This window comes from Vidua macroura, chromosome 14 (assembly GCF_024509145.1).
Source record: "Vidua macroura isolate BioBank_ID:100142 chromosome 14, ASM2450914v1, whole genome shotgun sequence".
NCBI lineage: Eukaryota > Metazoa > Chordata > Aves > Passeriformes > Viduidae > Vidua > Vidua macroura.
Window position 1 is genome coordinate 11,026,831 of NC_071584.1, and position 26,925 is coordinate 11,053,755.

General features: G+C 38.8%; 1 protein-coding gene across 1 annotated transcript in view; it reads left to right on the forward strand.

Annotated features, from left to right (window-relative positions):
- The first annotated feature begins 1,593 nt into the window (after window positions 1-1,593).
- The window catches only part of TENM1 (teneurin transmembrane protein 1), a 305,637-nt gene continuing 280,305 nt past the window's right edge, over window positions 1,594-26,925 (forward strand). Inside the window, exon 1 of the mRNA XM_053990269.1 lies at window positions 1,594-1,772. The gene's annotated coding sequence lies outside the window, so the exon portion shown is untranslated. The remainder of the gene's footprint in view (window positions 1,773-26,925) is intronic.

Here is a 26,925-nt window from a genome sequence, read left to right on the forward strand (position 1 = left end):
GAAATTTACCTTTCACTTTAGGCTCGGAAGAACTCAGACTGATCTATACTGCTGAAGAATTACTCCACCTACCAGGACTAAATCACAGAAATTTGAGAGGACTGTTTTGGCTTAAAATAATTAACATTTAGAAATAGTTAATGATGGAGATTGTTGAATAGCTTCAAGATTCATGAGAAATAGATGTGGTTACTTCTGGCTTTTCTGGGCTTCCTATAAAGGTAATGTACAGATGATTTTACCTAATTTATTATTTTTTATTTATGCATTCCAAGATATTATATAGGTATCTTGAAGATGTTCTTTTCCCCAAATAATTATGTAAACACCATAAACTAACTGTTTGAATGAAGTATTTTCTGGGGCACAGTACAGAGGAAACAAAAGGACTCCACTTTGGGTGGTCTCTGCAGAAACTTACAAAAGACTTACAAAACTTACAAAGAAGTAACAGCAATGGTGAATTGCACGCTTTTCTCCAGTGTCTTCCTGGAACTGAATGCACAAGCTAAATGATGTAAATAACCTCAGTGATTTTTAGGAATTGATAGATAGGTGTATGCAGTATCCGTGTGAACATAGACCAGGATGGAGACAGACTGATGAGCCAGGTCCAGCCTCAGAGGCACACCTTTTCCAGTTCCTTGGATTTCTTCAGCACAATAACATTTTTACAAATAAGTGCTGCTGCAGAATTAGCTGTTGTGAAAAGAGCGGGTGGTAATAACCTTTATGTCTTGCATGCCTTCTTGAGCATAAACCGTGTAGAAATGATGAAATTATAGAGATCATCACCAGCTGAAGTTCCCCTCCACTAAGACCCGGGACTGTTAATTGAGGTGGCCACAGGAGATCCCCACTTTAATAAACTCAGATCGCAAAAGGAAAGCTGCTGAAGCACTTTGTATAAATCAGCGTCCCTCTCCCAAGCCTTGATTCCACCATCGGTCTGATTTCCCGGCCAAGGTAAATTATTTAAAAGCTGTTCTGCGCTACATCCCAAGGCAGAGACCCGCCGGTGGGGCGTTCTTTCCTCCCTTTCCCCGGGACGGGCGGCAGATCTCCGCGGAGCCGGGGCAGCATCCCTCCCTCAGGCGAGCGCAGCCGCCTCACCTGCCCGCAGACTTCCCGAACTCTGCCCAAATCTCGCACCGCCGCGGGCGGGGCCGGCTCGGCCCCAGCCGCCGCTGCCCGCTCCCTCCCCCGCCCCGCGGCCCCTGCCGCCGCCGCGGGGCAGCCCCGGCGCGGCTCGCGCCCCCTCAGCCCTCGCCCGCCGAGGTCGGCGCGAGGCGGCTCGAGGCGCGGCGGTGAGCAAAGCGCCTGCGCAGCTCTCCCGGGCATGCTCATTAACAGCGGAGGAGCCGAAAAGGGGGAAAAAAAAAAGAGAAAAAAAAAAAAAAAAAAGAAAAATCCCACCCTGAGAGCGAGCGGCGCCGCTGACACTACACCCGCCGGAGAGCAGCGGCGGCGGCAGCAGCGGCGGGGCTGCGCCGCGCCGGCCCCGCGTCCCCTCGCGCCTCGGCTCCCAGCGCCCGCCGCGGGCAGCTGCGGGGCGAGCCGCGGCAGCAGCAGCCGGCGCGTTCCCCCGGCGGGGCGGAGGGGCCAGGGCGGGCTGCGGGGGAGCCGCCGGCAGCGGCGATGTGGATTTATATTGGCCCGCGCCGCAGCCGCCGGGGAGCGGGGCGCGGGCACCGCACCTAGAGGCGATGGGCGAAGCCGTCGGCGGGGCTGAGCCGGGGCGCTGCTGAAAGTTCAGCCGGTGGCCGCGCTCGGTAAGTTTGCCGGGGAGGCGGGAGCGGCGCCGCGGGCGCCCGAACTTCGCATTTCGCGGGGGGCAGCGGCGTCCGAGCCGGGGCGGCGAGGGGAGCGCCGGGCGCCGCCGGGGGTGCCTTGCCCCGCCGGAGCGGGAGCCGCCGGGCGCTCCCGGAGGGTTTTTGTGGATGGCACTGGGTGTGTACGTGCGGCTCCGTGTGCGCTGCGCGGGCGGCGGGTGCCGGCGGGCGGCTGCCGGGCTCCGGGGCGGTGCGTGCGGGCACCGCGCGGCCGCGGGAGCGGGCGCCCAGCAGCGATGCCGCGCTCGGGGCTGAGCCCGGCGCCCCGCACGCCTACAAGGGGGTCTCCTTCGCCCGCGGTTGCCGGGCGCGGTGTGTCGGCGCGGAGCGGCGCTCTGACCGCCGCCGCGGTGCCATCGCCCCGGGCGGCAGCGGCTCCCCGTGCCCGAGGCGGAGCGGGGCGGGCAGCGCGGGTGCGCGGCTCTCCGCGGGGTGCGGCGGCGGCGAAAGGCGGGGCGCTGCCGGGGGCCGGGCTCCGGCTCCTCGCTGGCGTTGCGGGAGCGCCCGGGCCGCTCACATGAAAAGCCGCATCTCCGGTGCGCGCAGGGTGAGGTGGCTCCTCCGGGGCAGCGGGTCCGCGCTCGCTCCCAGCTGGAGGATGGAGCCAGCCTGATGTCTCGCCGCTCCTGAGGCGTAATCTGCTAAACGTGTGTTTGGTGTATTCTCCTGCCACCGATCGTGGGATCTGGTAATCTCTTTTCGTCGAGGCGTGTGTACATACAATCGTTACACTGCTCTGCTGCTTCCAGCTGTTTTTTCTCTAAAACACCTTACAGCTGTAGCTCGTGACTGACGGTTTAAGCGTGATGTGTGCTTAGACCGGCTGTGGATATGATTGTGGTACATAGTGAGGAACCTGCCTCTGTAGTATTAACTGTATGCTCTTACCGAGCTGAATGGCAACACGTTTACCTTAGCAGATCTGGGCTTTACGTGTTCTAATACTGAAATCAATGCCAAGAACTCCCCACCTTCCCCTTTATTTGGCTTAAATATATGCCACCTCTTTAGGCTGTGTAGTAACTACCTTAGTGATAGTCTTTTATTGATTGTTTTCCCAATATCCATAGGTTGTAGATACCCATCTTGATTGTGCTGATTCTTCCCTGATAATTAACGAGTCAGATACACTGTACTATGGAAATAAATACCAACTGTCCGTGTGGTGGGGCAAGCATCTCAGACATCTTCTGTGTCTCCAAATGGTTTTGCAGTAACAAACCCCCACCACTCCTAGTGCCTGGCTTTTACCTGTTAATTGTGAAGCTTAACATAAAACAATTTGATATTTGAAGTATGGAATTACTGGTGTTGTAGTGAGCACTTAGTGAATCACAGATAGCAAGATACACTGTAGTAGGGGAAGAGCTATACATGAGAAGGTGAACACAGCCCAATCGCTTTCCTTCTTACTTGTCCGTAGTTTCTTTTCAAAGCTTATTTTATACATGACCCTTAATGCTGTGGATTAATCTCAAAACACTTCTTCACAGACTTCTTCTCAATAGCCTGCTACCCCTATAGATTGATATTGATAACATAAATTCATCAGAAGTTGATACTGTAGTTTTAATATAACTGTGTGTCTTGGGGATTTTGGCTTGCTGGTTTGTTTTAAGAACTCAAATCTCTAAACTGCTGGGGCATGTAGGAACCTTTCTCAGTCTTGTGTGTTGTTTTTGGTGTGCTTTGTTTGTTTTTTTAATCACTGTTTTGTTTCAAAGAATGGTTAGAAGTTTTCTGAATAACATATATCCAATAGAATTTTTCTCTGAATATCTGATCTTTAAAAAACTCAAACAATCAAAACCAAATAAGATCCCAAGAAAATTATATTTCAAATACTGAAATAAAAATCCTTTATTTTAAAGAGAATGGTTCCTTTCAGTTGCCAAATTGTAAGTATTTAAATGATGTGTATAAATAGCAAATGAGAAAATTCTTATTAAAAACAGCTTTTAAAAATGTAGGAATGCAAATTACTACTCTCAACACTTCAAGTAGTCAGATGTGGAAGTAAATGAACATATTGTATTGATGGCTTATGTGTAAAAACGCCATTGAAGTGTATTCAGAGTTCTATAAAAGCAGTGTCATGTGAGGAAAACTGTGGCAAAGGAAATCTATTACTCATTTGATGTGGCATGGTAGTTTAGAAAACTGAAGAAATTACCTGGTAGCTCACACTTGTGCCTGTAGTCACATGCGGAGGTGTGCAATGTTATGCTCTGCAGTAATGGCTTAGGAATAGGTAGGTGTATACTTCCTTCTTTCCATTGGGATAGGAAATTTGGAGGATTGGTGTTGATGGTAATTGGAGCAGACAGGACATTATTTCGATGTGATTCATGAGGTCTAAACTGTATGCATTTAATTTTTAAATTATCTTAATCTGAAAAATGCAAGAAGAATAATGCCGCTTAATTTATCACAATCTCAGGGCTTTGAATATGGGAGAACAGTCCTCTCCATTTGGTCAGGAATATATTTTGTTGCCATTTTACAACCTGAGAGAATGATGTTTCCTGTCTTTGCTTCTGTCACAATGACTGCCAGTATCTCACAATGACTGTAGTGGGACTAAATTTTGAAATGTTTTAGAGTCCAGATACAAATACAGATACAAATAGGACTATGTCTGAAATTCATGAGTTTCTGTTTTCTTGTCTGCTACTTCTTCATTTAGATATGCCCGTTGATTATATTTGACAATTCAGCACAGCTGAGTTCATGGTAACTTTTGTGAGACCAAACAGACTTAATACAGCTTTGTTTTTTCTCTAAAGGCCCAGTCCTGAGTCTACTGATTTGAGGTCCAAATTTTTTTGCCTTCAAAGTTGTAAAAATAGTATCAAGTCAAACTGTAGTTTGGTAATTGCTGGTGGAAGCAATTTTATGTATTGCAGTCACTAATCTGTTTAGCTTCTTTAGTGTTTTACAGTGGTAGGTGCATGTAATACTGTAATACTTATGCAGCCTTTATATGAGTTAAGAAAAGGAAGTACAGTGTTTGTTTTGTCACCTTTCCTTTGCTCACCTTTAAAGTTTGGTTATAGTCCCAGTGTACAAACTTTAGGTTTCCCAAGATTTTTGTGTGTTACATACACAAGTTGATGACAACGTACATTTCTAAAACCTAAGCAGAAGTTACCAATAAATATCACAGTATCAAAACAGTAAGGAAAGTTTCATAGAGTCATAGCATGGTTTGGGTTGGAAGGGACCTTTAAAGTCATCCAGTCCAACTCCCCTGCAATCAGCAGGAATATCTTCAAGTAGATCAGGTTTCTCAGAGCCCTTTCCAAACTGACCTTGAATGCTTCCAAGGATGGGGCATCTACCACCTCTCTGGGCAACCTGTGCCAGTGTCTCATCACCTATATTATAAAAAACTCCTTCCTTAATCTAAATTGACTCACCTTCAGCTGGAAACCATTACCCCTTATCCTCTTAGAGTCATTGTTGTTAATATCAGTATTTGATGACAGTCCTTTCCAATGAATAAATAAAAATCATTCTTGTCTCACAAGTTAAAATGCTTGCTGTGCTTGAGGAAACCACATTGAAGCTAAGACTGGTGAAGGTTTTGATTCAGAAAAAATACCATGTTTAGAAAAAAATTCTGATTTTTATGATGTAAGGTTGTGTGGAATCCTAGGTGGATATGTATTAAAGTGGTTCTGTTGCTCTCCTCTGGGGGTTGATTTCGTTTTATACTCTATTGATACAGAAAAGTTACAGCTGGTTATCCAACCTTCTGTTCATCACCAGTGCTGCATTTCTGTATGATGCTGGTTTGTAACTGGTATGACAAAATTGAAATCCCACTAGAGAACAAAAAGCTCTGTATCTAACTTCAGTCTAGGTAGCATGCAAATCTGTCATCTGTGGTGGCAGCTAGATCAACCAGCTACCAGCATATCAACCTTTCCATAGTTCTGCCAGACCAGCACTGCATCACTGAGGGCTTTTGCATCTTCCCAGTTTCTCAGTGATGCTCACCAAGAGCATCATCGTTATTTTACCAGGTAGATACTTAGTTTAAAAGATTGAGCAATTTGCTGAAGTACTGATAAGTGGCATATTCAAAGTTTATTGAAATCAGTTAGAGGTAGACTTGTCCCTCCCTCTGCTTGCCATTTTACTAATTTACTTTTTATGGTTTCTTGACCAAGCACACAATGCAGTGATATTTGGCTGAGCTATTACATATGCACAGAATTATTCTGTAGTACAGCTGTAGCTATAGGTTTTAGACTATGATAGAACTGTCTATCAGTTCTAGCTGCCTCCTCCAAAATGACTATCCAACATGTATCTTGCTATTGTTCTGCTTTCTGTGAATCAAACAATTAACTAAGAAAGAGACAGAAATGTGCTATGTGTCAGGTGATCTCTATGAGTAAAATAAGAGGGAAATTATGTTAAATGGTACTTCTGTTGGATGGAAAGTAAGATTTTCATGCTGCTTAAGTAAAAAGGAGATATTAGTTATATTCTTATCTTGGCACTTTGATAAGCCTGTTCTCAAGACTCTTCTGTTGCATTTCATGATGAGGAGACTATGCTTAAATGAGCAGATTTCAGTCCTCATCCATCTTTGCCTACGGCTGAAACCACATAAATATTAATTCCTTTTAAAAAAAAGTCTTTACTGGTTGGCTTAAAAATCAGTTCATGTGGATGAAGCTAAAGTCTGCCATTGCCATCTAACCTCAGAAAATTTTTTTTAATTTGTTGATGTTTAAGTGTTTTCTGTTTATTTGCTTGAAAGCCTTCATACATCTTGAAATTTGATGCAATATAATGTGGAAATCTTTGTGTATAAATTATAGCTGTCGTTAGCATTATGCAACACGGTAATGTCACTAGTATTTATACTTGACAGGAGAAGTAATTTAGATGGTTCTCTATGTTTTTTGAATAGCTTGTAGGTGTTACCTGTTCATTTAATTCACTATATTAAATGCCATTGGTTTTACCTTAATGTACATTTAATAAATTTAAAAACCTGTTTGAGCAATGAAAAAGCTCCAGAAATACAACTTCAGTGGAAATTGAAATATTAATATCAGTGATACAGGGTTAATTGAATGTCAGGAAAAAAACACCATCCAGAGGATGAAAACTCCTTTACTTGTAACTTCTACATTGAGAGTAATTTCAAGGTGTTTTAAAAGTTGAAATGAGTCCTAAAATGGTGGGGCAAATGCATCCTAAAACTGCAGTTTCTAACTTAACTGTTGCTGTTATATTTGAACACAAAATCTAAAGCACTTTCCTGAATAATAATGAAATGAGGCATAAAAATTAATCTCCATAGAAAGTCCCTAAGGGGAAAAAAAGACAGATGACTTTGTGAAGAGCATTCTAGTGTGCAAGATGAGGCATTTCTCATATTCATGTTGCTGAGTAATCTTTATTTACTTATATGGAGTAAGTTTTGGTACTTCTTTCCCTTACTTTCTTGAGCCAAGGATGTTTGACTCTACCTGCCCTTTCCACAGATCGGGCACGTGAGTTGAGTGCTCTTGTTGCCAGTCTAGCTGGATTCTGATTATCTGTCAGTAAGTAACTGGTATTTTCAAAGCTTCTCTGTTAAAGTTCCAGTTAGTCTGAAAGAAAAGGAAGCTCTTTTCAAGCTTTCAGAAGCAGTTCACTTCCTGACAGCACTAAAGCTTTGTCTCTTCTGTGGCTTGATGTTGAAGCTTCTGTATTGAACTCAGCATGTTTCCATTTTCTCTTGAACTGATGAAGAGGCAAAATTTAATGTAACAGATTCATCAGCTGGGAGTGAGGATGGGATTTATTTTGGAGGACTGAGATGTTGAAGACTTGCATATTCTCCTCTGCTGAATATGGAACCTGCATGTTGGATTTCTTGAGCTTGTGATTAGGTATTGAATAGAGCAGCTTCGGAGTTCTGTTAGATATTTGCCATGTAACCTTTTGTGCTTTCAGACTTGTAACTGTATCTAGAAATGGCAGATGTATGGAAATTGAGTGATGCTAGAAGTCATCTTGTGTATATATATATATATATATATATATTATATATATATATATATATATATATATATATATATATATATATATATATGTGACTGCTGGATCATAGGTGTCTGTGTTACTTGTCTTTTCTGTGTTTACAGACATACAGTTATATTGTGTTTTATCATTGCTTACTACTGCGTGCCATAAATCATCAAGCCAACAAAAATGGGGCCCTTGAAGTGTTAGTCATTCCTGTCCCATGCTTAATGAGTAACCTTTGACATTTCAGTAAACATCAGCATGCTGGGTGCTAAGTGTACTGTCCACATTGCTATCAGATGGAGACAAGTTCTCATTTTTAAAAGAAATTACTTAATGTCAAATGCAGGAATGGCACAAGAGAAATGTGTATTTCCTGCTCCTTCTCCACGTGTGCTTTTGTTTGTAGATAAGTAAAGGGCGTGAAATCTTTCTAGTGTGTACCAGTTCTTAACAAATAGAAGCTGTAAGTGTTTGCAGGCTCTTATTTCATCATAACAGCTGTGGTCAGTGTGCAAGGTGTTTAGAGGCTGAGCCAATGTCTGAGGGTAAGCACCAAGAGTTCAGCTGTGTCAGTCAGCCAGAGAAGTCCAGTGCCTTCATTAGAGCTTGAAAATCTGGAGCCATTTTTGCGTAACTAATGTATATTTATATAATAACAAAGTGATAGTGAGTGAAGTATAAACAGTTCTAGCATGATGTGATGGTGGATTTCACACCAGAACATGAGAAGTTGCAGTAAATCAAATCATGATTCTTCATATTTTGGTAATGTTTTACCTTATTGATTGAACACAGAGAGTAAATAAGAGTCACACATTTTAGGTTAGATGATCTTTTTCTTTGCTCATCATATTGCTGATAAATGGTCTGATCTAAAAATAATAAAAAGTGTCTCTGATATCTGTTTGAAATAGATTGTTTAAATAATGTGTTCAGCTTTTTTGTTTTGCTCTGCCTTTTTAACACTGGGGATGGCCACACCTAAACGATAAGTGTAGAGCTGCAGATTAAGTCACAGATGCAAAATAAATGCATCAAAACATTCTGCAAACAAAAGTACCATATCCATTTAAAAAATTTCATTGGAAGAATATTAAAGATGTACTCCTAAATTAAATAAAGCTATTGAGAGCCCAATATTTTGTATGAAAGGGCATGGTTATAGTACCAGGGTACCCTTAGTAGTTGTCTTTATTTCCGAATAAAACTGAAAGTTTTCTAGATTTTGGGGTTTTTAAAAAAGTTGTATTCTATGTCAGCTCTTTTCTACATATGAAAATAGTTACACTTTTCTGGAGGAGATCTGCCTCTATCTAAAAAGTAACCCAAACTGCCTACATGCTCAAAAAGAAAAAAACTCAATCAAGAATCACTCTTCTATTGCATGTTAGAATACAGTATGAAAAATCTACTGGCACCCTTTCTCCTCAGAATTTATAAGCTAATTTTAAAATATCAAGGGAAGTAAGAGATGGGAGTAAAAACCGTGGAATGAAATCAAAGGGAAAAAGCTCTTAGTAGAGTGCTACTGTTCATTGTCTCTCTACAGAGAGACCTCTACCTGCTTCTTCCAGTGTGATAGTATGATACCAGGGAAATGTTGGGCACTCAAGAGTTTAAGTTGGGCATCATTTAGAAAAGATTTGGGCAGAAAGGACAGGCAAGAAATAAATTGGAAGGGAAAGAAACCAGCTGCTCTTCTAGGCCAAAGCAAAACTGAATATGCTGAAGGTGGTTTGAAAATGGTGCAGAGCGAGGATGAGAGATGAGGTGAGGTGGAGCAGAAGAATGAAGCTGTGTGACTGGAGCAGTAAAAAAGGCCAGGGGTGCTCCCCGTTTGCTGTCATGTTCCAGGTACGCTGCCACAGGCAGACTCATGCCACTGATACCACTTGTTAGCAAAATGCTTTTGGCAGATCTGAACTATTCTAAATTTGCCTTGACTGATGTAATCAAACACTGAACTTCTTGTTTAAATATTTGTAGTGACATGTACATGTGCTTCCCCTACCTCTGAGCTTGTGTTAGACTACAGTGGGATCCTGTATAATTAACTTCTGGTATATTTTCTGTTTATGTAAAGTCTCTCAGGAAGATTCGTGGCAACAGGGTCAGTAAAAACCTTAACTTCACAGCTTTTCTAGAAGTTGCATTGAATCATGACATCCATTGATGAATTAACAGTGAACTGCTTCAGCTTGGAGTTGTGCTTCTCTGTTCTCTTCTTTAGGTGGTGTTGCTTTGTCTTGAATTTTCCACTTGCATTCGGGTGTCACTATTTCTTATAGGTTTTAAGCCAACTGTTTCATTCTGAGAAATGGTAAGAAACTTTAGGAGAACAGGAAAGTGTAGCATTTTGGTTTTTTTTTTTTTTTTTCTTATTTTGTTACTGGATTATCATTAGTATATCTGTACATCTACATGCTTTGTAGGTATTTTGTAAAAAAACAAAACAGCCTGCCTAATTACTTTAGATCTGGGAGGTCGTTAGAAAAATACTTCCACTTTTATTCCAGAAAAGAAAATTGTCTTGGGCTGAAAAGAAAGGGCACTGATGGCTCAGCTGTGTGCTTTGTGGTTCACGTTGTCTTCTGTAGAACAAGGCCTGAGATTTCCTGGGGGTCTTTGTTCCAGCAGAGTGAAAACTATAAAGGTATGTTGGACACCTTAATGGCACGGAGCTGTGCACTGGAACAGGCTCCCCAGGTCACAGCACCAAGTGTGCCAGAGTTCAGGAAGGAACAGTTGGGACAGTGTTCTCAGACCCAGGGTGGGATCACTGGCGTGTCCCATGCAGGGCCAGGAGCTGGACTTCAATGATCCCTGTAGGTCTCTTTCCATTCGGGACATTCTGTGGTTCTATGATCCATCTTCACACTGACCACTGAGATTGCTGGGATTTGTAAGGGGAGATGTAATGTTTTGGTGTGTGCACGAGTTTTGCTTATTTTCAATGAACTGTGACCCTCTCCATGGATTTCTTGTGAAGAGCATGAGAGAAGTGGAGGATGACAAATCTGGAACCAACTTTTTGCATTATTGTTTGTCAATGTATTAATGGGAATCTTGCAAATGACAAAGTTTGAAATAAATTAGAAGTAGAAATGAGTCATTTTTCAAAAATCCCTCCAGTAAATGTTTATTTACTATTAACTAATATGCAGAAACAACATCAATATTAATTTCCTACACTGAGAATGAGTGAGATCAGTTCAAAGCTATTTTGCCCTGAATTTGCAGACAGCTCATTGTAATTAAGAAATAAACCTCATAGTTGTTGTTTTGATTTTTCCCTGATGCTTTGCCTGGGGGGGTCAGAAATGTGTTCTTGATGCCTATTGTCTATAGGCACTAAAAGACTTAAATAGCATTGTGCCTATTAAGAGAAGTTGTTTGCATTGGTGCAAAAATTTCCCTCCAAAGCTGATATAGTGTTCCAACATAAAAGGGCTGTGGAATTACAAGGCTGTTAATAGATGAGAAAACAACTATATGTACCATGAAGGTGATTATGACCACAGGAAACTTGTATCAAAATTGCTTTAGGTCACAATGTTATATTATGGAAACTTTTAAAAGGTTATTTCGTTAAACTGTTAACAAAACTGGTCTTTTGTTATGGTTTCAGCTCCTAGGGACAAAACCTTAAGTATGGTATCTACTTTGTCTGCAGAATAAAACGAGCTCTTCTCCTGATAGTTATCCTGGGAGCTGAGCATCTTGTTCCATTTGAGTACAAAGGCATAGTTCATTACTAATGGGAAAACAAACTTTCTCTACCATAGCAACTCAAATTGAGCTCTCTGCTAAGTAGTGCTCATTAAAAAAATCTATCATTTGCAGGAATTACTATTTTAGTCCTTCTAAATGTTTAAATGCTTTTTCTTACATGGGGTGAGATTTGTATATTTACAAAAGAAGGGCAGGAAAGGACACTGTTTCAGAAAGATTATCTTTCTGGGGAAGCACACAGCTAAAATTGGACAGTAGATGAGCTGTATAGGCCTAAGGGGCAATGATAACAGAATTAGTAGAAATAAAGATTTGCTGTTTCCTGCTTGCTGAAATAACTCATCTGTTTTGGGGAATGTGTAGATGACACTCCCTGCAGTGTAATTTATTATGTACAGTTTCTGAGGATTCCCAGATTATATCCAAATTCACTTTTCCCCTTCTGGTGTACAGTTAATGGGTAAATAAAGCAGCTCTGTTTTATTTGCTTCTGCTGCTTGGTCTTAGAAGTGTGAGAGAGCTGTTCCACTCACCTCTCAAGATGCATTGCCCTCTTTCCAGTGCAGAAATGTTCTTCCCTCTTGGGTGCCTTTTTATCCTCCCCAGGTCTTCCCTCCTTCCACACACCCATTAATGGTGTTTGGGAAGATCCCTTAGGACCCCTTAGGTGGATAGCCAGCAGTGGCAGAGTAAGACAGCTTTAAATAGTCAGGTGGCAGATTTTTTAGCAGAACAGGAACAGTTTCTGAGGCAGGACTGTAAAGTACCAAGTACCTGTTGCACATTCATATGTAGGCAGCTGTGTCCTGCTTGGGATCTTACCCTTCCAGGTTTTCAAGGCAGCAAAGCTGACCTAAATCTATACTCTCTCCATGGTTTTTCTGTTACATGGAGACTTTCTTTATAAAGAGAATTAAAAAAAACCATAAATGCTCTTTAGCAATTTTAAACTCTTGGGTCAACTTGTAAACTTCTCCAAGAAGATTGTGGGTGGGTGGGGAGTTATTTTTAGAATCAGAGATCTGCAATGCCAAGTATGCATCCACTTCTGTGTTTTCTTAGTTATGACTAAAAGACTAAAGATACCTCTTCTAAATCTTTCTCTTGACATTCCCTGAGCAGCTTAGATTAAGTTCTTTGCTACAGACAAGCAGTTTAAAAATTTTATATGAGTAAGGGGATAATATCAGGGTCAGACATAGGGTTTTCTATACCAGATGAAAAAATGGATGTTCTAGCTCAGTGTCATGTTTCTGGACTGCAGTTCTCTAACAAACCCATAAACAAGGAATGTTATTTTGATCTTCAGTTGGTGGTAAACATGGTGGCCAGACACAGGAAGGTTCAGTTTAGTGTATAGGTCCTGCTGTTAGTGTACCTCTGATCTGAACACAGACATAGCTGTAGAGTACAAATACATATATTTGGAGAATGTGCCTCTAAATAAATGAGCATTCATTCAAATTATGAATCTAAGGATGGATAGCATTAGCTAAAGAATATAATTCTCCTAGAAATTAGTGCTTTGTAATGAATGGCATTCAAGATGACAGTTGTCCATTTTAATTCTCAATACTGTGGACTTGCTGGAATTTTATTTCACTGAAAAAATAAATTAATTGAAATCAGTTAATTCCTTCTTTGAAGTCATATATATGAAACAGTTCCAAAGGATATCAGATAAAAATTGTTTCCATAGTAAAAGGTGTGTGTAGAATGATGAAAGGAACTTTAGCAACAAGTTGTTCTGAATATTTAAAACAATCCAAACTTTGGTTTTTGCACAACAATTTCACCTTTTCTTCAACTTGCCTAATGGAACTGAAGCCATAATTTGCAATGGTAAGGTGAATGACTGGAGTTTAAAGGTCCTTTTCTGAATGAAATATGAAGGTAAGTCTTATCTGCATAGTTCTTGAGGCAATGCACTTTCAAGCTATTATTCCTACATTTAAAAATGTTGATATATTTTCCAGGTTTGGATAAGAGGGAAAAGTAAGTATTTGTAGCCTTCAGCCATGGAGTGGTAGCTTTCCTGAGAGATGAACTGAGAAACAGCAGGTCTTAGTATCACATTTGTTTATTATGCATTGTGGATCATGTTGCTGCTTACACTTCTCACATCTGTTTAATTTTTTTTTTAGGGCATTTAATTAACTCTCTTTAGAAATATTCAAGAGAATAACTGGTTTGTGTTTTGAGGGTCACTGACACAACTCCTCTAATTTTTCTTCAGCACCTAATACTTTGCATGCTATGAAGTAAATAGTTTCTGTGCCCAAACTTCAGCTTATGTTACTGTACTTCTTCAGCAGAGGAAGTATCCAACAGAAAATGCTGGTTGCGTATGTGTGCCATCCTCAACAGAATCTGCTGTTCTTTTCCAACATATTTTTACTGTTCATGAAATCATTCATGCAAGTAACTTTAAAAGGGTGCCTTGTTTACTTCAAAGAAATTTAGGAAAGTCATAAAACTTAACTCTTATATTTTTCATCATGGGCTAACGTTCCTGTTAATAGAAAGGTTTCACAATGGAAGACCAGTCAAGTCTGCAAAACTTCTTTCTTGTTTTTTCTCATATGTGAAGAGGTATCTATATCAGTATTCAAACAGCATGTCCAGAGATACTGAATATACTGCTATTAAATAGTGAAAATTAGTGATCATAAAGTGAAACTGTGTGTACTTGAATGTACTTAACGTGAGTCATATAGCTGGCATTGGTACTGAATCAAGTGCAGTATTACTGTGAAATGATTGATATGTTGCTTTTATAACAGCATAACAGCTGAAGTGATTTTTCAGCATCATTTGGAAATGGATAGAGACTTTATTTTCAGTTGTCATAATATTCCACTTTAAAATAAATGTACCACCCAACAATGATGAATTTGTACTCTCTTTTTGAATCAGGCTGATATTTTTATATTGCTTGTGTTCTAAGCTCCATGATAAAACTGAATTTTTACGTGCCTTATGCTTGGCTTTTTAATTTGGGCAGTTTTTTGCATTGTGCAATAGAGTTTGCTGGTCACTAGGAATAGTGTGTAAGAGTAGCTAATGCCACATTTTACTGGGTGCCTAACTTCTAATATGTTTTGGGTTTTATTGAGTTATAGTATGACTAAGAACCACTAGCTGTAAATCAGTAAACATTAAATGAAATCTAGAGACTAGTTTTGAACTCTTTATCAGATGTTACCCAAGGTATTTGTTTGTTATCCTTCTAAAATGGGGTGTAGACAAACTAGCACAAAAGATGGTTAAGACAAACACATCAACAATTTCTTCATTCAATCTACACTGACAGTTTTTAATTACATCTTTGTTAGATCTTCCTACACACTCCAGAGAAACAAATATAATTGTTGTTTCAGAAATCAGCTCTTCAACATGAGCTTGTGAGCTGAGGGCAACTTCATATTTAGGAGAAAAAACCCAGGTTGTCAAGTCTAGGATGCAGAGAACAGCACTATAGTTCTGGGTAGCCTGGCAGGATGGAAAGCAGCTACCATGGACAGTGTATCTTCAGAGAGTGTGCATACTCTTCTCCACAAATAATTGAGCAAATAATTGAGAATTTAGGAATTGTCATTCTCCCCAAGGTTGTATCTGTTTCCTGTGACTTTCTTTTCCCCAACTGTATTTGTTGTTTAAGTTATAGTGATTCAATAGTAGATATTTGGATGATGTGGAAGTAAAGAGTTTTTACTTTTCCTCCTCCCAGATCTCCTATTTTATTTTTTTTAATGGAGATTATCTAGTCCATAGTCCCTTTTGAGTCTCTCTTTACAACTCTAAAGGCTGAAGTTTTTGCGAAAGAGTCTTCTTCATATGAGCTTTCATTCCTATTTCCTGATGCCAGTGGGAAAAAAATGTAACTTAACAGACTCCTTTTAGGCTGAAAAAAAATAAATTTATGTACATCTTAAACATTTGTTTCTATTTGCATGTTAGAATTGAAATGTATGAACACAAATACAACACGTTTGTCATCTTTTAAATTTGTTAAAATGTCAGTAAAGTAGTAAATATTTGATTCCATTTTCTGGCAGACTGGGGGCAGACAGTAGCTGCCTTCTAATTAGTAAAAGCCCTCCTACAGAACTGTAAAAGGTATTCTCAGTCTTTATCAGCTTTTAATTTTACATTGTGGAAGTGACAATGGCCCACGTCCTCATTAGCCTTCTGCTTGTTTTCTTAAAAGCATCTCTCAGCTCATATTCTTTTCAGTTTTGTCTGAGCAATAATGCCCTTTTTTCTACAAAAACATTTCTTGTACTTTTTTTCACATTTGGTGTTTGTTTCAATTTTTGTTTCATAAATTCTTAAAACATTGCAATAATCCTCACTTTTCCTCCCACCATTTGGTTTTGTTGGCTTTTTTTTCACCTATGCTGCAAACATTGAGGAGTTTTATGTGGTGTTTCATGGACACAAGTGTTAGAATTCATACAATGATTCCTGTTTTCTTGTGCACATGTTAGATGGTAAGGTTTTGACTTACTGCTTAGTCTGATACTGTGTAGCAGTAGTAGACCAAAATGACAATTATAGTTTACATTCTCCTCTTAGAGTCAGGGAAAACATTTGGGTACTTTGGTCTGAGGAAAAACAAATTATGCAAAATGCCTTTTCCTAAGATACTGATTTCCTAAGACTACTGGTTAGGTGAAACATCCTAATATGGAAATTCAGTCTTGAATGGTGGAGCTAAGTTATACTGTATCAACTTTATCTTTAAAGAAATAACTGACTGAGAAGTTGTAAATATGGTGCTGCATAAGACCCTAATACTCTGGTGGTTTTAGAGGGATTTAGAACTGTTTGCTTTTTGAGAGGAAAATATTGTGACAGCTGTGCTTAAACATGTTTTATGTGTTTAAAAATTCTTAAGGCAGAGTTAAAGGAGGAAAAATCAAGAGATGCTCCAAGCTTGCAGTTGGACATTAGTTCACAGGAAGCTGAGACAGCTCTTTGAAGCTGTATAGATGTAAATCAAATCCTGACATAGATCAAAACACTTTCAGGTTTCCTGTAATTATTTGCAAATTCTAAATTTAATTGTTTTATTTTTCTAAGAGTAGACAGACTTTGTGTATGCAGACTTGTATACATGTGGTGCCTTGAAGCCTTTCAAGTGTTTGTGTATCCAATGAATTGTACTCAAAGGTCACTTTCCACCCCTCATCCACCAACTCCCTCCTGACAAAACAGGTGCCATATAAGCACCTTGTCCTTTGTCAATATTTGCTGCTGTCCTTAAGAGTGACAAGGTAAGAGTAATTGATGAGCATTTGTCTCTCATGAATTCCTCTTTTTCTCTTGGGGTGGGAATATTCAAAACAAAAAAATGGTATTACTTGCCATAAAATGTTCAGTATTTCAGGACTGTACTAAATATTCTGTGTCTGCTTCCTCTCAATTAGGTTTCAGCTTTTGTTTTAGTTTATAACTCAGTCTTGAAAATCAGTATCTACTTGAAAAGCAGTATCACAGCCAATGTTTATGAATAAAAGAGACTCATGAAACCTGTATCACCCCTCAATAATTGGTGCAAAGACCTGGCAATTGCTTTATTTTGTAGATAACTTCCCAAATAGGGAGTCTAATCCTGTCTTCCATTGAGCCTGAGAAGCTTCTTTGTCCATTAGGGCTTTTCATTTAAGTTTGTGATGCCACTTAGTATTCAAAGACCAGTGGTAAGTCTTGAGCACTATCCAGAGAGTTGAAATGAAAGGAAAATGAATTACAGAAGTTGCAAACCTTGAAGAAATAATTTTCTCCATTCTTTCATTGAAAAACATAATCACCCAGTGTTCATGTTATCATAAAAAATCCTAATTTCTAGCCTTCCTTTTTTGTAATTCAATCATATATTACCCAACCAATTCACAAGCATTCTGGTTTGAGTGTAATACCCAGGGATCAGGAGTGGAGAAAGTGCCTTTTCTTCGCTATTGATTATCAGACACACAGAATGGACAATAGAGAGCATGTTTGAAACCCATGTGCCTTCAGATGGCAGAATAATTAATCTCTGTTCTGACTCTTCTTGTGTAAGTCCTGGTTCATCTGTAGGACCACTATTGCATTTGTATCATAGATGGGGATTTTGCCAGGCCAGTCTGTTGCTCAGTTGATAAATGTTTTCTTTGGCAGTTGTGTGACTTCTTGTTTGCAGCCATGTGGGCAGGTAGGACTGCCCATGGTGTCTGTGAAAAATGGAGATACTGTAGTGAAAATGCAGTTCCCTTCTCCATCCTTCAATGTAGTGGATCATAGTGTGGCTTGTAGGATAAGGTGAGCCTTGATTTCTGGCCTGAAGCTGTGGAACCTCTTAGATCTGCAGGTGTCCAAAGTCCTGTGAAGAAGCAATAGTTGCTTTTGATGGAGCACCCTCATTTCTGTGAAGTCTTGCTAATTTTAGTATGAAATAGATGAAATGCTTTTGTAAGAACCATTCTTATATTTAAGGCAATCCTGTTTTCTTACATAATGCCGAAATTTTCTTCTACGTGTCACCTACAGCTGGACTGTGCAAACTGGACAAACTTCAGAATATTTGAAAATGTGAGCCAACAAACCTGGAAAAACAGATTTAGCAAGGCCATCACAGCAAATCTAAAATGCACTGATTCAAGTAACCATAAACCAGATGATTGTGAGGAATCTAGATAGAACTATTATCCAGGTAAACGAATTTGTTACTACATAATTATCATATCTGCTGGAGTAAAGGATTTATTATTAATTCAGTGTTTCCAGCAAAAAAAAAAAAAAAAATCACAAGAAAATTTCAGTTATTTCTCTCGGACATTCTGGAAAAGCTTGAACAGTGCCACTATTTAGTTTTATTTTTATTGTGATACATGAACATAGAATATTATTTTTAGTGTTCAAAACAGGAAAAATCAATGCCACGTAAATACTGATGGCAATTGACTGAAGCACAAAAATATATTTTATTGCTTTCATTAAAGGCTGTGAAATTTTTTCCTTTCCTTTCGACTCACCCACCTTGACATGGTTGTAAAAGAAAGAAACAAGGGCATGTAGCCTAGAGAAACTAAGAGTCAGGGTAGCATCCTTCCTGGATAGCCTTAAAGATATAGTAAACATAATTGGTAATTCAGTGGCAATTGTGTGGTAGTTTATCAGATTTTGTTTAACAACCATCTTTTTCCTTCATGTTGAGGGAATCATTGGAAAGAAGTTTAAACCATTAGTGTTTTGCATGTAGTTGATTATAATCTGTTTATTACACATGTATATAGACATATGTATGTGTGCACATATATGTTTGTTCAGAAGCATATTGTACATGGAAACTTTGCTATGTATTTTTTTTTCCAGTATCCTTTCGAAATAGCTTGGCACTTTCTTCTTCTTCTGAGGGTAAATGCTGTGTACTGTGCTAAGAGTAACGCTTGCTTAGCTTTTTGTAGGTTCAGGTCTAGATGCAGAAGGGCTAAATACAGGTTAACCATTTTTATTTTTTGTTCTCTAAAGACAAAAGAAATAAAGGTGATTCCCTGCAGATTGTGTCTTATCCACTGTTACATCTGAGATGCCAGATCTTCTCTCTGTGATCTTTTATTCATCGTGAAAATACCCTGGAGCAGTCAGAGTTTTTTCCTGCAGTCTCCAGGGTATCCTTGCTCTTTTGTTCTTTATCTGTCTTGGCCCTGACTTGCCAGATGTGACAGCAGTTTTTGTGGCTGGTCAGATTGCGTGTGCTCCACACGCTGGCCAAGGAGAAGGGGTAGGTGTGAAACACTCTGCTTTCTCCCAGAACCTGGCTAGCTTTATCTTGTATCTGCTTATGGGCATCAGATAGAATCATTTCAGCTAGAAACCTTTGAATAATTTTAAGCAAATTTCACTCTGTAATCATTATAATTGTGGGACAGAGACAAGGGAGGACTGGAGTGATGGAGTAAGGAACTCTTGCTGGTTTCCAATTGTTTGCATAAATTATACCTTGATTTAATGTCCGAGAAGCACAGGAGGAGTATCTGGTGCCCAATATGAATAATGAACATCTGAATGCAAAATCTGAATGCTCATTTTGTACGGGGATGAGATGATGTGTTCATTTTCTGGCTATTTTGCAGGCTAAGCTCTGCAGAGGTTGTGTCATCATAAAAACAATATTTGCAGTTAATTCTTCTAAGTACTAACAGCAATTTGTATAATTTCCATTGGTGAAGGTGTAAAATCTTCTTAATCAAGAAATGTTAAGGAGAAGAAATTTTCTTTTTAAGGAGCTTGCAAAAGTGATTAACATAGTTTTACTGGATGTCTTTAATTTTTAGTGATTTTGGTTTTCAAGTTCTTTGTACGTGTTTAATCTTCAAAAGACAAGGATGCGACACCACTTACACTCTGGTGTGTGCTTTTTTCTCTAACTAGTGCTATTCTTTGGGCAGTGTAAAGCTTTTTCCTTTGTCTGCTTATGCTGTTTTGTCTTAATTTCTGGGGTTTTATCTCTGAGAGTCTCTATATAATTATCAATTAATATATGTAACTAGTTATTTGGTGTATCTATAGCAGATGAGTATAATTCATAGTAGTTCCAGGTAAATTGACAGTTTTTATCTGCATTGTGGAAGTGTGATCTTTATCTTGAGTTTGTTCCTTCCACTTGTTCTTCCTTCCTCTTCCTTGTTTCTTCCACCTGTATAAAGCAGTCAGGATTTGCAAGTCTCTGTGTATGTTTGAATGTAGCATAGACATATACATCCTTGTACTGCCTCAGAATTGCACTGCATTTCCAGGTTCAGGAAGGAGTTGAAGAAGCTACAGATCTTCAGCACTCTACTGTAGGAAGTTACCTATGCCTGTAATAAACTTGTGTAGTCCCAGTCAGTTTCTGTTTTATTGTGTTTGAGATGAAGTGTTAAGTACTAAAAGAATACCTCCTGTTCTTTCTCAAATTGTTACTTACCCCTAGATTATAATGAAAATGTTGGTATTAAAGAGGAGAATACTACAGTCCTGCTTGGCTGAGCCATGGTGGTGTTGTGGAGGGAAGTGCTCCCAATTGAAAGTTCTCCTCCAGTGTCACAAAGTAGATGGTTCCCTTTGGAAGCTGGAGGCACCTGGGACCCTGTTCTTGACTTCCCTACGCTGTGAGGAGGGAGGCTCAGCCTGAAGAGATGCTCCCTGAAGTCCAGAGCTTGTTTCTCAAGGCTGAGCTGCACAGCATCAGTCAGCAGGATGCGATTCACAGACTGATGTGACCAGAGAGCTGCAGGGATGAGGAGTAACCAGCAGCTAACTGGTAAAGGTTCCATGTTTATTGGAAAAGTGTACAAAATTGTACATTTTGTGATGTTAAACACTGCTTTCTAACAAGACAGCATAGGTTCATTTTTCAAAAAATGGCATTAATCTAGAAAGAAGATGATGAAAAAAAGTTCGTAGAAGGGGAGATCAAATCACCATCTGAAGCGTTGCAGCAATAAAGCTCGATCCTCTTTTCTGTTTCCTCAGTACTACTAAAGTACTACTTTAGCTCCCTAAATTGAGTGTATCAGGTTGAAGAGCTTCAGAGAAGCTACCAAATGCTTTTGGAATGCATGAGCTCTGGGCTGCAGAGCTGGAACACACAGCTGCTGAGCAGATGATGTGCCAGTTCTGTGATGCTGTCCTTTGCTCTTGCTGCAGAGTGTGGGGCAGGGCAGGATGCCCTTCTGCTGTGGCATATCTTACATTTGCTTAGAAAATACCAGTCTGGGCATCTGCAATGTCAGGCTTCAGCTGCTTTGCTTTTTTCTGATTTTTCTGGGAAGTCCTGATATGATTTATGTAGCCAGTTGCATTTTATAAATTGTACAAGCACTTGTACAATTGTGATTTTCAAATGGATCCTTTATTAAATATATTTAAAACAAAAAGCCAGGAAATGTGTTTTAAAGAAATATATCTCCATCAGAGATAGGAAAATTACTTATTTGCATATACATTGATACCTTATCTAAGGATATTCTAGATTTTGCAGGAATTTCATGGTGTTGTTTAATTGCCACATGTCAGGGTACACACATATATGTTGGTCTGTTTGTCTTTCTGCTGAGAACTGATGAAAGAGAGATGGTATCAGACACTGATTCGTGGTTGTGTTGAATAGGCTTTCAATTTGTATATTTTGTGACCACCTTCTTTCAGAGCTTGTAAGATAAAAGTGACAGAAACTTAGCCTTGCCCCATGATTTTAGGTAGCACTTTCTACATTTTTCATATGGACTAATTTTTCCCTGGAGTATTTGAGACATAAGCTGAACATGCCATCCTTTATGGGTACTGCTGAAACAGCTAGGTGGCAATGTTCTTCTTGTTTCTTATGCCTGTACTAGTCCATGATTAAGATGTTTATTAATAAAGAGTAGTACCTTGTAGATTTCATCAGAGAATGAAGTTAATTAAAGTAGTTTTTCAGAAACAGTGATCACATAGAGGTTTGAGAAGGAGTATGTCTATAAAACTTTTTATACTTGTTACACATATGCTAGCTAAGATAAAGCTAGGACTAACAATAATAATTTCCCATTCTTTTAAGTAGGTTGGTTGTGTCTGAAAGAATAAAATATTTATGTATTTAATGTTCTGGCTAATAAAAATAAATCTGGAATTTTTTTCTACTAAAAATGTGTTTATTTCCTTCAGGTTAGTATTCTGATTGACTCATAGTTGTGAATTGAAAAATGTTGCAGTCATCTTATAGCTAATGCTTTATCGTCTTGATGTAGCTTTACCATATAGCAGGCAGATCCCTGGTGGTCTGGAATGCAGAGGAGCAAGTCACTGTTGCCTGTTACCTGTTGTATTTGTTCATCTTAAGTTCCCACAGGAACCTCACTGGTTTTGTTTGTGATAGAGGAAATGGCTGCAAATGAACTTGGGAGTTGAGTTTGACTCCTGCACATGTGTTGGCTGGGCTGTGATGTAAATTTTTGTCTTCAGATATCATCAGTTCAAGTTTTGGTAAAACTGGCTGCTGCTGAAGACAATGTACAGCAGAAGTTCTTTTGCATGCTTGTAGATGTCATATTTTACCAAATCTCCTACTCTGCAGTGTGAGGATATGATCCAAATCTTGTGTTGGGTTTGAAGGAATATGATATGTAAAGCTTTTGTATATACTTACTGCAGCATAAGATTGTCGTAGACAGGTAGAAGAATTATAAAGAAAGAAGAATTATAAAAGAAAGGCCTCAAAAAATCAGGCCTGCTCTGTTAAACTAATAACTAGCCTGTCATTTCTTCTAAGTGCAGCTAAGTAATTTCCAAGTTCCCATGTGAAAACAATCTTGGGTATGAAAGGTTTGTTAGCACAACAACCTATTCCTGGGTGAAAAACAACTAGCACCTGCATAAACAATAACATCTGTCTCATGAGAATCAGTAAAAGAAATATGTAAACTAACTAAAAATTTACAGAAGTTTGATAGATGTGCAAAATACCATGTACCAACAATGAACTAAGTGTGAATGTATTGTCCACCAGTAAGATCTGACACAGGGCCTTCTGATAATCCTGTAAAATATGTCCTACACAATAAAGATTCGGCTTTTCCTGCATGAAGAAAATGGAGTCTCGGCTGATTTATTCCAATATAAGATGATAGAAACAGTCTTTTCATGAAGTAAATTTCCTAAAACCATGCTCTAAAAAAAACTTCTGTGAGTGAATTATTTGACTTTAGGAAAAGAATATTAATGTTAATGTTTTTGTAGGGATTATAAGAGGATGTGTGTAATATTCTGTTATAGTGAGAACAGAGAAAGGCAATTGTTCGAAGCAAAGTTATTTTCCCATATACTTTGATTAAAGAAATTTCTCTGTTAAAAAATATCAGCATGTTTTCTTAATTCTTATTGTAGTTGTGCATCAGTTATTTAAACTGTTGGGACTATTAAAAAGAGCTGAGGCTTGTGGTAAGATTTGGAAGTAGTTAAAATTGTACTTTTGATTTCCAGTTTCTAAACTTGCCATCCTTTCTGGGTTATTGCCTCTAGTTACAAAAAGAAGTGTAAAACCAGAACTTTAAATATTGGTTGAAACATAGGGAGAAATCTTTGTGCAGAGAGAGGAATGAAGCAATCCTAATTCTTGCAAGAGGAGCTAACAGGCCGGATGCTGGAACTCTGCAGGCAGTGCTGCTGCTGCTCCCTGCCTCCAGGTACCTGCTCCCTGCTGGGAGAAGAGTAGCCATTACAGTGGTTTCAGTGCTTCTAGATGTTTCCTTTCTTTTGCCCTACACCATTTTGTTTGCTGAAAATTTTGAGATGCAAAACCAGGTTTTTTGACTATTTCAGTTAAGTCAAAAGTTTCCAAACTATCAGAGTTAAAATGGAATTCTGAATTCTTGATATGAAACTGACTTTATCTGCGAGCCTTCATATTAAAAATGTGATATGTTTTACTGGTTTTGGGCTACTTTTCTTGAGAGTAGCTGGTTTGGGGCAATGTCTTGCAAACAGTGTTGATAACACAGATGCTTTTGCTGAGTCATGCTTGCATGGTACAAAACACCTTTCCTGCTCCTCACCCCACTTGAGCCGTGCTGTCCTGGGGATGCTGAACACCTGCCCACCCTTGGGACATGGGGAATGAATTCCTTGGTTTGCCTTGCTTATGCACACAGCATTTGTTTTACATATTAAACTGTCTTCATCTCAACCCACGCATTTTCACGCCTTTACAGGAGGAGACTGTGGGATCAGCTGTGCAGGGGCTGAACTGCCTGTGGGAGTTAACCCACAGCATTTGTTTTGTCTTGGACTAATGCAATCTCTTTCTATTTATTTGTATCTATAGATTTAAATTAAGTCATCAACCAGCAAATTCAAGTCTTCTATTTTGAGACCAGATGATTAAAAGATGTGCAAGTTTAGTATTTTGCATTTCCATGGAAGTGGTGTTTCTGATTGCAAGGCAGTATCCTGGCTCCCATATTCAGTTTTAAATATATTCCAAGACTTTTATACAAGGAACAGTCTTTTTTTTTTTTTTTTTTTTTCATAGAGACAGGTGCTGCAACTTCCTTTCCATCGCCCAGCCCTTCCCTTTAAGACAGAAAACTTATGTGGCCAGGATTTAGATCTTCAGTTACAGAATTCAAGTGTAATTTAAATTGAGCCTGCATTGTCTGGCTTGTGAAAGCGTGCATACTTAGTATGGCCTCTGCATTATTTTTCTCTCTTGCAATAAAATGGATGGAAAATTCTAATTTCTTTCTGCTTTCAGACAGAAAAAGATATCAGTTATTGTTTCAGTTTATCAGTATTGCTAGTAAAGACAAAGAGGATGTGGTGTATTAATATTATATATAATTAAAAGGTATTGGTGAGTATGAGCTTGTGTAATGAATTTGAACCTAATATTATAGAGTGCTTAAGGGAGCCAAAACATGAATATGCATTAGGAAGCTGCATATTGTGAAAATATATCAGTTTTCTTTTAAAAAAAATTTAAATACTGCAAAGAGGAAACAATCAGTTGAGTCTGTCATTACCTGCAGTAAACAGTTCTCAGTAAGTAGCTGCTTTAGGAAGAATTAAAACTGTGATATGTTAGACTTGAGCATTTGGTCTTTGAGTGTGAACAATGGTCATAATTGTGCATGATGTTGAGGGTGGTTTTGAAAATTGTTAGAGTTGTCCAAAAAAGTTTCTTTAAGACATTCACTCAATATCATTTTGAGATTCCTGTATATGAAAGGAATGCCTGTGCTAAGTGGGACTTGCAATATTTAACTCTAATGAGAAATAGTTAACAGAAAAGCACTTTGTATAGATTTAATTAATCTATTCCAATATTGCTACTAAACTTACTCATTTGTGATTAGAATTATTTTTTGGGTTGGACAAAGAAATTACAGGAAAACTTGAGTTTGACTATGTGCAATTTTTTTTTCTTTTGGCTATGCCTGTATGTGTTTCTCCACAATCATCTCCAAGGATTTTTCCATTTTTTGTTTTCTTACATGACCATATTGATTCATTTCAAATATTTTTTTATTGTTGTTTTGTATAGTTCCAGCAGTTGAAACAGGTTTCAGTGACCATGTATTGATTAATTCAGTCATCTATTTGGGCTTTATGGGATAGAAAAATTAGTGTAACACATGTTCTACCTAGTACACTTCTATTTTAGACAGTCTTACAAATATGTCATTTTGAAAAACAATGGGAGAGTTGTAGTTATGAATATTGGAATCTTTTAATGTCCCTTACATGTTTTACAGGGGGCCTATTCCAGCACACCACTCAGTGAATACATGTGGGCAGTCTCCTAATGCAGTAGATCATTACTGTGATTGTTTGGGTCTCTGTAACAGCAGGAGTTCTTTAAAAAATTGTGTGTTTCTTTCTTATATCATGTTAAGTTACTTGAATCCTTATTAATGTAATTTATCAGAATTTTGCATACATTAAATTTTGGAAGCAGTTGTGTCATGAAGGTGTCTTGCAGAATAATAGGCCTGATGGGGGGGTATGTGTTTTGGTTTGGGATTTTTGTGGGTTTGGTCATTGATTTGGGCTTTGTTTTGTTTTTAATCAGCACCTGCTTAGAAGTTGAAAAGTTCTTAGAATTATGTAGATTAAAATTCCACGTTGGATGGCTATGCCTGTTGCTTTATTGTTGCTTCAAAATAAAGGTACATCACAGTGCTGCTCTAAGTACACATTAATACTGTTACATTCAGCACATCAATAAAGAATACCCTTTGAAAATCACTGTATTCTGCAGCTGAAGATTTAGGCTTTACTTTGATACTCTTGAAACTGTTTGGTAGGTGTATTCTCTCCCAGATGAGGAATCCAAGGGAGGAAAATAAGCGCCTCTTTTTCTTTCTTCTTTCACATATTTGATTAGAGCAGTCAGTCCTATTAAGAAAGAAGAGAGATCTGGTTAGCTTATTCTGCTTTTCAGTCTGACAGTCAAAGGCTGTCATGGGGTTTTAAATTACCCAGAAACAAACTTTAGTGCAAAGCTCTTTTTTTCCCCAAAATACCACTCGTTATCCCCATAGACAAAGACAAGTCTGTATTAAAACACAACTAATGAGCCTTTTAACAAAAAGCATAATTTATAATAAAGGTAAATTTTTGTGTGACTTCTATGTGAATGTATTAATAGTAAATATGAAGGTATACTGAAATCCACCCTGTTTCTACTTATTCTCAGTAAGAAGAAGAGGAAGGCAGTGAGGATGTTTGCATTTTTATGTCATAACACTGTGGCCCTGAAACAAGAAGGGGTTTTTATGAAGAGCAACAAGCCAAGGTTTCTGATAGAGGTCCTAAACAA